Source organism: Bactrocera oleae, chromosome 2 (assembly GCF_042242935.1).
Source record: "Bactrocera oleae isolate idBacOlea1 chromosome 2, idBacOlea1, whole genome shotgun sequence".
In the NCBI taxonomy this organism is placed as follows: domain Eukaryota; kingdom Metazoa; phylum Arthropoda; class Insecta; order Diptera; family Tephritidae; genus Bactrocera; species Bactrocera oleae.
This window is the reverse complement of record NC_091536.1, coordinates 53,569,972-53,583,723: the sequence shown is the minus strand read 5'-3', so window position 1 is coordinate 53,583,723 and position 13,752 is coordinate 53,569,972.

Sequence of the window (13,752 nt, the reverse complement as noted above, 5' to 3'; positions counted from 1 at the left end):
TTTATCCAAATTATAAATTAATATATGACTTTTCTAAATGCAATGAAAAAAACCAGTACTTCCTGCTGGCTTGAAATTTGTACAATTGTAATTGCCTGATAAAATGGGTGACAGAATGTAGCAAACACAAAAAAATTATATTTTGCACAAATTTGCAAAAATGCGGCACACATTAAAAAGTAATATAAAAATTATTTTCGAGTAAAATTTAATTTGTCCGCCCACAGACGAGGATACAGAATATATCGGTATATTAATATACCATATACATACATATGGCATGTATTCATGTACACATATATGTATGTATATACCCTACAGAACAGAGTGTGTTATTTTCCATTATATGATTAACTTAATCACATATGTTAGATGTCATAAAGCAAAGCAATAGTGGATGCAGCTGTTATTAAAAACGGCTTCCAAGAGTAGTTTTGTACCAAGATCTTCTACGTCTAGAGTCTAGTCACCACAGGTTCGAAGCTTTCACTATATTCCCTTGTATGTGCAAGGTAATAGTTCATGTTCGTTAGGTTTTGCTGTTCAACGTACTCAAAAAGTAACTGTTCAAAACTGTCGTAGTCTCTATTTCTATCATTAGTGCTATCACCCAATACTGTGTGTCACATATTCCACTACTTACTAAATAAGATCAGTATTAATTATAAGTTATGATTCAGATTATTTCAAGTAAAATATCCAATCACTTTACTTAAAGGGATAATGGTATGTATGTTATGTATGTATGCATACATACGTCATTGCGTAAGTATACATGTGTGGACCTCTACAGTCGAAACGATCATAATTCAGTCAACACCTCGTTAAAAATTACGCGAGTATAAAACTTAATGAAGTCAAGAATTGCTTGCATTGCTCTATGCACAACTAAATACATAGCGACAACAACAATGATCAGAAATAATTGTTTCAAATTGTAAAATATTGCAGTCAGTCGTTGCAAGCCAATGCAATTGCCAGTCGCTTGTTCGCCATCGTTGCCACATGTTTGTCATTGTTGAACACATGTGAGGCGAGCACTTGCAACTAATTACATTTAGAATCATTTGCAGCATTACATACACATCTTGCATAATTGTGAGTTTGCCGTAAACTTGAGGTAAATATTCGCGATTGAATTTAATTGTAATTTGCTGGTAATGGCTGTGTGGCAGTGGCAACAATGTGCACATGTTCTATGAACTCGTATGTTAATATATTATAATATATGTATGTTTGTAATGCCACATTTGCCGCATAATATTTTTACGACATTTCTGCTTAAAATTACTAATGACTTCGAATTTGTCACACTGCCACAACAAATAAATGTGGACAAGCAAATCAGCGACTGAGTGTGTGCATATGTATGTATGTGTGACGACAGATGCTCTCTCTTAGAAGCACAGCTCCACTTAGCATTTACTGTCGAAATGGTTAAGTATCGCACACAATGCTTGGAAATATAAACACATATGTATTTCTGTATGTCTGTATATACATCTAGCCACATAAATGTTTGCGGGAAAGTTCACTCTAAATAAATTAAAACGCCAACAATATGGATCCCTCCTCAAGTGGGGGTGTGCGGCGCCCTGGTAAATATGTAATGTGTCACACTAAATCATCGGAAAATATAATTTCTACTACAATAAATATACTTTTCTATTAGCGTCGGCCCTTTACATTTTGTTATAAATATCCGATCGAAACTAATTAAATCTGTGATACAAATTGTCAGAAATTGTGTTGTGGAGGCCAGATGCTGGTCGGTGATGGTGGTAGAGCATGGCAGATGACACCATACATGAAACACTCACACCTACACACACGGCAGCGGCTATTTTTGTGATTCTTAATCACTTGAAGAATTGTGAGGATTTTCTCTCATTTCTTTAGAGATTTTCTTTTCACTTATTTGCTGTTGCACAGGATGCAACATATCTATGTATGCATGTAGCGCATATATATATATACTTAGCTTATACATGTCATGATACGTACATACATTTGTAAGTACGAGTTTGTAGGCGCACCGGGTGTATTTAGGCGTGACTAGCACTTATTTATGACCGCAAACAGTTTTACGTTTTTGTGTCAGTTCTAAAGCCAAAAAAATGTTTTCGTTTGCAGAAAAGCAATTTCTTTCATATAATTAATTTTCATGGGTCTATGTTTTAAGTATTTATATATCCCCTTAGAGTATGTGCTCCATGATCTAATTACAAGTGGGGTATACTAACCAAAAGTAATTTTGATTTAAAAAATTAATAATTCCCAAATACACGAAACTCAAGACCAATAACAAAGCAATAGTTTAGATTGAGCGAAATCGGGTTCGAAATGCATTTTTTAATCAAACGCGTTGATAGAAATTAGGATATTCGATGTACGAGGATAGGATGATATAGATACCGATTTCTTTAATAAATTTATTTGTTATATCTCAAATAACATTTTTAGTACTTGAATTATGAAGTTAGAGCAAAAAACAGTATAATTCGTTTAAGGGGTTTTTATAGGTCTGGACTATTTTTTTAATTTTTGCCCTCTTAATTTAATTTAAATAACACAAAATTATGGCTAGAAAGACTTATTTCATTTCCATTTGACATTAAACTGAAGTATGCTTGGGAAACTATTTCACTATAAATCTATTAAGATAACTCGCTGATTGGCCGATATATGCGGAACAAAAATTGAAGCAGTTCTTTTTCGTCCAATATTATTTATTTTTCACATCAGACCGCATTATGATCAGCAAAAGATGGTCACTTAGTTTCATTTAACATTTATAATATTGTTATATTGACTGATATTTTCGGCCAGTTATGATTTCGGAGCTATTTCAATTTAATAATATTCAAATGTCAAGAAAATGTTATGTTCGACAAATTTTTAAGCTATTGCATAGCTTCTATCGCGGGCTTTGAGCGAGGGGACTGAATCAAGAAATTTTGTAACGGAAATAAACCTAACACTCGTAATGTTTGCATATCTGTCTACTTTTGTTGTTTGTAGGCAAACGCATGTTCGGGGAGTAAGCGTAAAATGTGTGTATAAAGTGTTTTAAATATGAATAAACAAAAGGCCTTTCTTAATGAAGAAAGTGATAAAAAATTAGTGAAAGAAAATTAGTGAGTACTCTATATACATACATACATTTTATTATTATCACAAAGGCTGGCGAAATTCGATGATCAAACTCTTAACTCTCGTTCTTTTTATACTCTCGCAACCTGTTGCTACAGAGTATAATAGTTTTGTTCACCTAACGGTTGTTTGTATTACCTAAAACTAATCGAGTTAGATACTCTGTGACTGTCTGTCCGTCCGTCCGTGCAAGCTCTAACTTGAGTAAAAATTGAGATATCTTTATGAAACTTGGTAGACATGTTTCTTGGTACCGTGAGACGGTTGGTATTGCAGATAGGCGTAATCGGACCACTTCCACGCCCACAAAACGCCATTATTCAAAAACAAATAAATTGCCATAACTTAGCTCCACAACAAGATATTTGATATACAGGATCACAATAGGGAGGGACATCTGCAGTTAAAATTTTTTTTAAAGTGGGCGTGGTCCCGCCCCTAATAGGTTTAATGTGCATATCTCCTAAACCGCTATTGCTATAATAACAAAATTCACCTACAGTGTGAAAATGGGTGAAATCGGGTGACAACTCCGCCCACTCCCCATATAACGGTACTGTTAAAAACTACTAAAAACGCGATAAATCAAGCACTAAACATGCCAGAGACATTAAATTTTATCTCTGGGATGGTATGAGATGACTTTATAGGAACCGCGTTCAATATCAGTCAGTGGGCGTGGCACCGCTACATGAAATTATTTTCATATATCTATGTCATAGTGTGAAAATGAGCGAAATCGGATTACAACCACGCCTACTTCCCATATAACACCATTTTAAATTCCATCTGATTCTTTGACTTTCCACTATGCAAATCAGGCAACAATGACTGTATCGACATAAAACTTTGCATGAATAATGCGTTTAAAGTATGCCACCTTGTGGCCAAAAATTGTCTAAATCGAACCAAAACTGTTCAAGCCCCTAAGTACTGAATATGTGGACCACAGTGCCTATAGTTGACCTTCTACCGAAAATATCGGTCAATTCACAAAGAAATCTCAAACGAGTATACCATTAGACTTAGCGAGAGTAGAAAAAGTTCGGTTACATTCGAACTTAGCCCTTCCTTACTTGTTTTTGAATCAATAACCGCAAAGTGGAGCTATTTGGCACAATTTTATACAAGAATCTTATTTAGAATGTTTGCTATTTAAATAGCAAATCCCTATTAATTAATTTTTAATAAGTTAACCGGTTCAGCATCTACCTTGTTAGTTTTCTTTTGTCTAAGAGTTAACGAAGAATTTATATATTTTAACCTATTGCTTAGATTTTATAGCGGGCTTTGAGCGTGGTGATTAAAAAAAATCCGTAAAGGAAATAAACCTAGCATTTTCAAGCGGAACAAATCAATTTAAGAGCAGGATGATTAAAAAATTATATACAAATACATAAATTGGTAACATTATTTTTATTTTGGTGAATAGCTACGCACAGTTTTTGAAACATTATGTCGTTTGAATTGAACAATACAATTGTAATTAGGAATTTCAATCGGATTATCAATGGTAATAAGTTTCCACTTATCTTAGCTGTCGGTTTTAACATCGCTGATAAAATATCGAAGCGGTTGACAACTTTTATTTCGTGAAAATTGAATTTGAAAATGAATAATGATCCACAAGAATCCACAACAGAATACTGGACCACCATTGACGCGGTATTTTCCAGATATTTAGAGAATATCAAGCTTATGTTTCTTATTTCAGTTACCATAAACCTATAGTTTCAATGATAAAAATTCCTGAATAGCCAACATATATTGTAAGATAATAAAAATATTTTAACAATATTTACTTCCTATTTATTTAATAAAAGAAAACAATTTTAAAAAATAATTATAATTGCATAAGTGGATAAAAAATACTATGCAATAGCTTTACCGCGGTAGTCCTCGAGTGCCACGCGTATTTTTTTTTTGAGTTATGAGGTTTCAACTAAAAGTTGACAATGCTACAGCAGTTATCCAAATACCGATTAATATACAACACTGCTATACATTCTTTATAGATTTCTGTCGCATTTCATTAAACAGCTGTCGCCTTTTAGTAGTGTTTAATATTACAATACATCGTTTATTAATGTATTCACCGTCGTTAACTCTCGTCGTCAGCGAAGGTTATGCTTAGTATAATATGTTGTGGTTATTTTCGATATATCAACCAAATTTCTATGGAACTCTTAACCTTACGGTTCTATCAATAAATTCGTTAATGAAAAAGCTTTACTTTTTTCTTTCATACTGATGGAATTCCAGTGTATGAAAACACAGTGTATAATAAATAATTATGTTCATTATTTAGGTGCCTTCAGGAAGGATAATGTTGTTTTCGAAGCTTACTATAAATTGCCAACGAACTGACTTATTCTCCTTGGTTTTATACTTTGAAAAATTTTATTGATAAAGCTAATGATTTGTAAAATTGGACATGTATGCACTTTTTGCATGTTTATATGAGTACTTTAATTATTCTCTGATGATACGGGGTCGGTTCCTGCCTTTGATCTCCTCAAAGAGGCGACAACAAATTGCTCAATTATAAATTATAAACTCTCCAAAAAGGGAAGGTTAATTACTTATTTCTTACACACTTACAAACATACCTACATACTATATGGCAGTGCAAAGCGACGGCGGTGGCGGCAGTCGACTTGAGTGACTTAAATGATGAAGTGAGCAACTGTCGAAATGACTGTGGTCGCGGTTAATGAGGAATGCAGCTAATTAGAATACTGAGCAAATACGAGCAAGCAGTTCCGACTGCATCAACGGCATGGGGAAGAGGATAAAAAACAGCTCCAAATGTGCACGTGTCATCACCCAGTGTTACTGAGGCACATCCTCTGCAGAGATGTCAGCACGACAATTGACCTGCAGTGCATTCAATGGGCAATATGCTAGAAAATTCTCAACATTTGGAAAACAAAAAATTTCGACATTCAGAAGCACCCTCATTGCTTGGACGTACATTAATGCTAAAATATTTTCATATATGGGTACATATACATATATTCTATTATGTGGGTGAGTTCAAAAATACTCGTCCCAATGCGCAAATTTTGGATTGGATTGGACTATCCACAGGGGAGATGAGAGAACATTCCCAAACTTAATTTGTTTAGTATTTTGTTTTGTAAGCAGTGACAGGAAAAAAGATATAACCAAGTTTCGACACAAGTTGTCTTGTTAAGCAAAGTTAAATGTCCAAAACCAGAGAAAACTTGTATTAACTTTTGAGCTTATCTTATGTTTCGAATTGATCCCTTGATTGTGGAAACTCCTGTGGGTCAACACGAAGTCTCACTGGGTAATATTGTGTAAAGGAGTAGTTAATAGCCATTTAGTGGTAAGCTCAATAAACATCTTGTAGGTGCAGATATAAAAAAAACGTTTACGTTTTGGCCCGCTATGATGCGACCGGAAACGCAGTTCCAATAAACTACACAAAACCGCTCAGCTCCTTTAAGGGTTTCCTGAAGCAATGTATTATAAGGAATATCTCAGTTTTAGGAGCACCACCAATAAAAGGAATGCTGCAGAACTACTGTAGAACGACTTTTAGGAAAAATATAATTGAGGGATATAGTAGGGGTCATCAGAGGACACATACGAATGAGAATTGCTAAAGTGAAAATGGCAGAATACAAAGCCTGATCTGCCGATGTTAAAACCTTAGATCATTACTTCATCGAATGTCCTTCCTTCAGCCAGTTGAGATGGTATATCTCCATTTCTCCCAATGTTCTAATCTAAAATGTTCTAAGCTGAAGTGGAAAAACTTAAGAATATTATCAAATAAAGAGAGTTAAATGGTGCTTAGGTGGGAGCACAATAAGCACAATCCATTACTTCCTGCCAAGCGATCCCGCCGTATGATTTTTTTTGTAATTAATGGGAAATTTATAAAGGTCATAGAAGTTGCTTTGCGAAATTTTTGGTTTGTAACTTTCAGCATACCTGAGATATGCGATGAGTTATAAAGTACCCAATGGGCTAATAAGTCTTAAAAGTGCACCTGAATTTTAATATATAAGGTAACCTGTTGATCGGCTGATCGGGAAGTGTCAATCAAAATCAGCTGTGTTATGAAATGGATGCAAGTTAAATTACAATTGTGAAATAATGCGTGTAATATCTTGTGGAAAAGCTCACAAAATGTATAGAAGACGGAAGTGTTTAACATGCATGTAATTGCAGACGGAGGTAGACAGCTGGAGCGACAATGATAAAACTGGAAGCCAATGTGTCGCACTAAAAAATATGATCGGGAAAATCGAAAAATGATGATTATTGACCAACCCCAACTGAGGATATTTGGCTCCCAGATATTGGGGGAGTTATGAATAAGATTGTTTTTTTTTTTTTTTTTTAATACTTTAGAAAAACCAGTTATGATTTGATTTCTCGGTACTTCTTATTTTCTAGTTTGCTGGAAAGTTTTGAAAATACATTTTCTGGTTTTTGAAAATGTCTCAACTTGACAACGAGCACCTATTCATCGAAATTTTGTCTTGTTATATTAGAAAGAAGTAGGACATTCGTAGCCACTACTGTACTTGTACATACATATGTTTAAGTGTTGTTTTTAAAATTTATTACTACTCAATTTGACATTTTGACATAACAACTTATTGTTGCTTTTTTCGTTTCTACTTCGAACTTACATATTTATATACCCTTACATTTAGATTGCATTTGTTCATTTCCCTGCCGAGCGCCTGATTGTCACCTTCCCTTGTCGGCAGTCGATTTTCTTTTGACATCCGAAACTCATCGCCGATGGCTAATTAGATTATTTGTCAATTTGTAAGCTGCTGCGTTGAGGCTATTTGTGTTCAGTTTCTTCCTAGCAAGCAGAATAAATGCCAGCAGTAGGAGCACACACGCCAATGAGACTTTACCGAAAAAGATGACATTTTTCTTATAAACTCGAGTTGCACAGAGTTGTACAAAGTGATGAGGGGTAAGCGGAAACACTTGTATCCACTACTATGTGTTGCACGTTTCCATTCTTTGCACTTTACTTTCGTCTATGGAATAGTTCGTGTTGTTGAGGCGACTATGGGTTAATTAGATTTTCAGTGATAGAAATTGTAATATATTCCATATAGCCAGAGCTTTTATATAGCTGTTAATAGTCTTATAGTCATGAAAAACAAATGGTTGTATACCACTCAGAATTTACTTTTCTGCGTTGTTCTAGTGGTATGGTTGCGACAAGTCCCGTTTTTCTAAAAAAACAGACAAAAATTCTTCGTGCGCGAACAACTTTTGTTGGGTTCGGCTCATCTTGAAACACCCATAAAGTCGACTTCTGTATACTTTTGGGCTCACATGCATAAATCCATGTTTCGAAGCACCGCTTTCGTATTTTTTTAACATTTCTTTTGACCAATCGACACGAGCCTTATTTTGCGCGATTGAAAAATTGTGTGGCATCCACCGGGAATACATTTTTTTACAATCAAATGTTTATTTAATATGTATGCTGGACCACTAATACCTATAGTTGTTTCAATCACACGATAGGCTCGTATGTCAAAACGTTCTGACTATGTATAACATCAAAAAGGTCAAATTTACAATAAAGTTGTGAGTTTCCAGATTGCAACACTAGGGTTGCCAATTCCCGATATATAATATAAAAGGCAACCTACGTAAGTGTTAGACTTTGTGGATTTGGGAGTTACTTTGGACCCTAAGTTTAATTATAGTTTTTATGTTGATACCAAACGTTGGTCTAAAAATTTAGAGATCTGTATGTCACTAAAGCTCTTTTAAAAACTTTTAATAGGCCTTTTTACCCTACTTTAATAGACCCTAGTTACCAAATCCATTCTGACACTTAGAGTATGTTCAAAACCTATATTTATGTATTTTCGCTTTCGGGCATTTTCGATGGCGTTCTAGGTTAAGTCTTTCTCCACACACTAATCGTTTAAAACTTATAAATCTACCTACTCTCACTTACCATATGGAAATGCTTAGCATAATGTTGTTAATGAAAATTCTGAATCGGACAGTTTGCAGTTCTTTTCTCTTGTCTGAAGTTAAATTTAATATCCTGTTTCGCTTATCGAGGCAGTTTAGACCCTTACGGTTAAAATCATGTACCTCAAATTTTGAGGTATACCTATGTCAAGATATTCCGCCGTATATGTCATGATTTTAATTCTCATTCCAGCACATTTGATTTATCTGACTATTTCTGTTAATAAATAAAATCGTAAAAAATTGTTATAACGTTATTTTACATCTCAATTGTTGAAGTTTTTGTTTCTGTAGCTGAAAACTTTTAGATCTAGATACTTAAAAACTCTCTTGCCTTTCGTGACTCGACGAATTCCACACGAATGCAGATTATGCCCCTACACTATTATTTTACTTATATTGATAAATTAGCAGCGTTCAGTTAGGAATAAGAATAATCGGTTTTCATAAATAAATAGGTACTACACAAACATTAGTAAGTACCAATTATAGCTTTCGATAAAGTTAAACAGATATCAGAAGTAGGTCGAAAGGTGGGTCCTTAAGCTAGGTATGTTTCCAACAATTTCACATCGAAATAAGAAGATAGATAGCAAAAAAACTGTAAACTTAGTTTGATTGATATATGAATAATTTTAGGTTTTGCGAACAAACGGTAAAAAAATATTATTCTCTGTGTAAATATTACAAATGTTTAAAAAATACTTTCTAATATTTATATATAAGTTATTTCACATAAAACGTATTTTCTTCAAAAGAGACTTAAGGAGAGTGTCGTATCATTTTATCTTTGATAATCACAACACTTGGTAGCAATCGCGTTTCCATCTTTCATACTCTGTACTCTGTGTTTATTGACGTTGAACATAAGACAAGCTTAGTTGTAAGAACTTTTATCTACTTAGTTTTAGCTGGAGATGAGGAATAAAAGCAATCGGACATAAAACTGACAAGTAAGGGAGAGCTAAGTTTGTAAGAGAGTATAAAAATGTTGCGAAAGAATTAAAGATGCATTATTCGACGAAATCGTGAATAAATTACAATCAAATTTGATATCTTCTTGACTTTCACATATTGAAGGCCATACATTTCGACTCAGTTTTATTGCTATATTTTAGTTCATGTCAGCTAAAATTATATTAAAATCATATTCAAATGAGATATATGTGACATAAACTCAACCCAAAAAGGCTAAATTCAATAAATTTTTTTGATGTGGAAAACGTCAACGAGAGGATCGGATAGGATATGATACCAAGATTATGAATATATGCTATATTACGGAGAGAGAAAGGGATGAACTGATTGCATTAATTTTGACATTGTCCAGGTATTATCCTGAAGCGAATTTGGTTATTATAGCTTTAGTGATTTAAGAGATATGTTCATTAAGAGCGGGCCCACGCTCAATTTTGCAAAAAATTTTAGCCCTAGTTTAGTTTTAGGTGATACAAACAACCGTTAGGTGAAAATGTTGCGAAGGACCAACTTTCATTATTCGACGAATTCGTAAATATATTACGATCAAATTTCGAGTCATCTTAAATGAGATATATATGATACAAACTAAATTTAATTTATTGGGTATATGAAGAAAACATCAACCAGAGGATCAGAGATCAATATATTACGAATATGTGGTTTAAACCAATCACTTTTCAGAATAATTCTACACTTAACTACATTGTTATGTCACAGGTATAAACCGTCATAATCGCTTTAAGGTCAAATGAAAATACCGGCTAGAAACCACTATATAGGCTAGGGGACCATTTGGATTAATTGATTTGCCTTTCCGTATTACTCAAGTGTACTTGAACACACTTTTAACAACAATTTAATATACACAGCTCACACATTGACCGATACATTCGGCACAAAGTCTGTTAAAATAACGAAAATCATTATATGTGGTATATGCAAGCTGCATTCGTAGTAAATGTTGTTAAAACTGTGCAAATAAACTCTAAGGGTGCCTGAAGATTGGACGCTGAAAGCCGAGCCGAGCGATTTCCATCAGCCCTGGTTGGTTTTAGGTACCACAAACTGGGTGCGAGATTTTGCGTTGAATTCCGCGCGTACTTTGCTATTATACTGCTCCGGTACTGTTCTGTTTCTTGTTTGAAACAGTTTCTTTTAAATGAAAAATGTAATTAATTAATTAATGTTTTGTGAGAAAAAAAATTGGGCGTAAAAAAATATCGGAATTTAATACTTTCCGAAAGATTAGAAAATTGCCGTCATAAATTTGGCCTTGATCAACTTTACGCTCGGCTTCCACTTTGCGGCGCCTGTGCGATTTCGTATGAAAATGTACGTGCACAGTTTTATAGCTGATTTGTCGCATTCGTAGCTTTGCGCACGGCTCGGCTTTGAGCATCCACTCTGCAGACACCCTTAGGGCTGATCAATTTTAGGTACCGCAAAGTGGACGCGAGATTCAGCGCTGGTTTCCGCGCGTACTTTGCTTTTATACTCATACATGTGTACTTTTTTACATCTGGTAATTTTATTTGCGCTCAAACAAGATGAATTTGACGGATTTCACCATTTGTATAACGATTTAAGACGCTACCCGTAAATTTCTTTTAAATATAATTTATTATAAACAGCGATACATTATTTATATAAAGACATTTTCTCTCAATTTCATTAAGATATTTTACATATTTACCGATATATACTCGATAATGTCAACCGGAAGTTCGAAAATCGTTATATTAGGTATATGGGGACTTCCCGTAGTATTACCCGCTTTAACCCATTTTTCCATTAAGGGCATAGTATTATCAGAAAACAGTTTTCATAGAATTCCAAAAGTAACCCTCACAGATTGACTAATATTTTCGACAAAAAGGCAGTCGTACGCACCGTGGTCCAAATATTCGGTATCTGGGGCTTTGAAAAGTTAGGGTCCGACTTCGACAACTTTTAGACGCGAGATTTTTATTACAAACCCAATTGACTCTCGTTTTATAAAATGTGAAATGGAAGAATCAGAATTCAAGATGAATTTAGAATTGTTATATATGGGAAGTAGACGTGGTTATAGTCCGCTTTCGCCCATTTTAACAACGTCAAATTTGATTAAAATTGATCTAACAATTCCTGAGATGTGCAACGCCAATTGTCAAATATTGATACTGGATCGTATGTAGCCCTCATGTACCATATAAAATGTGTAATTTATTTCTTCTGATATATATACAATTTTATTTCGTGAGTTATCGCACTTTAAATGGTTTTCAACAAAACCGTTTTATGGGGAGTGGGCGGGGTTAAAACCCGCATTTTTATACTCTCGCAACCTGTTGCTACAGAGTATAATAGTTTTGTTCACCTAACGGTTGTTTGTATCACTTAAAACTAATCGAGTTAGATATAGGGCTATATATATATAAATGATCAGGATGAAGAGACGAGTTGAAATCCGGGTGACTGTCTGTCCGTCCGTCCGTCTGTCCGTCCGTCCGTCCGTGCAAGCTCTAACTTGAGTAAAAATTCAGATATCTTTATGAAACTTAGTAGACATGTTTCTTGGTACCGTGAGACGGTTGGTATTGCAGATGGGCGTAATCGGACCACTGCCACGCCCACAAAACGCCATTAATCAAAAACAAATAACTTGCCATAACTAAGCTCCGCAATAAGATACAAGACTGTTATTTGGTACACAGGATCACATTAGGGAGGGGCATCTGCAGTTAGAATTTTTTTTTAAAAAGTGGGCGTGGTCCCGCCTCTAATAGGTTTAATGTGCATATCTCCTAAACCGCTAATGCTATAATAACAAAAATCACTAGAAGCAAATGTTTTTAGCACTTCTATTGACGGTGTGAAAATAGTTGAAATCGGGTGGCAACTCCGCCCACTCCCCATATAACGGTACTGTAAAAACTACTAAAAGCGCGATAAATCAAGCACTAAACATGCCAGAGACATTAAATTTTATCTCTGAGATGGTATAAATTGGCTTTATAGGAACCGCGTTCAAAATTAGTCAGTGGGCGTGGCACAGCCCACTTTTAGGTGAAAACCCATATCTTGAGATCTGCTCAACCGATTTCAACCAAATTCGTTTCTATGTCATAGTGCGAAAATGGGCGAAATCGGACTACAACCACGCTTACTTCCCATGTAACACCATTTTCAATTCCATCTGATTTCGTGTCTGATAAAACGTTTAAGGTATGCCACCTTGTGACCAAAAATTCTCTCAATCGGACCAAAACTGTTCAAGCCCCTAGGTACTGAATATGTGGACCCCAGAACCTATAGTTGACTTTTTACCGTAAATATCGGCCATTGTGTAAGATATATAATTGAAATTCATATAATAGAATAAATAAATGAAACTATCGATAATAGTATGTCTTTGTTTCAAAAATGGGTTGAATCGGATCAATAGTTCTTGTAGCCCTCATATATCTAATAAAAATATTTTTGAACTTCCGCGTGACTTTATACCGCATATGTGAGTTATCTCAATGAAAATGAGAGAGCGTGTTTTACTCATAACAAGATCAGATCGGGTGAAAATTTTCCTTAGTCCCCATGTAACTAATATCAGGATTTTCGAACATTCGTCTGACTTCACTCCAT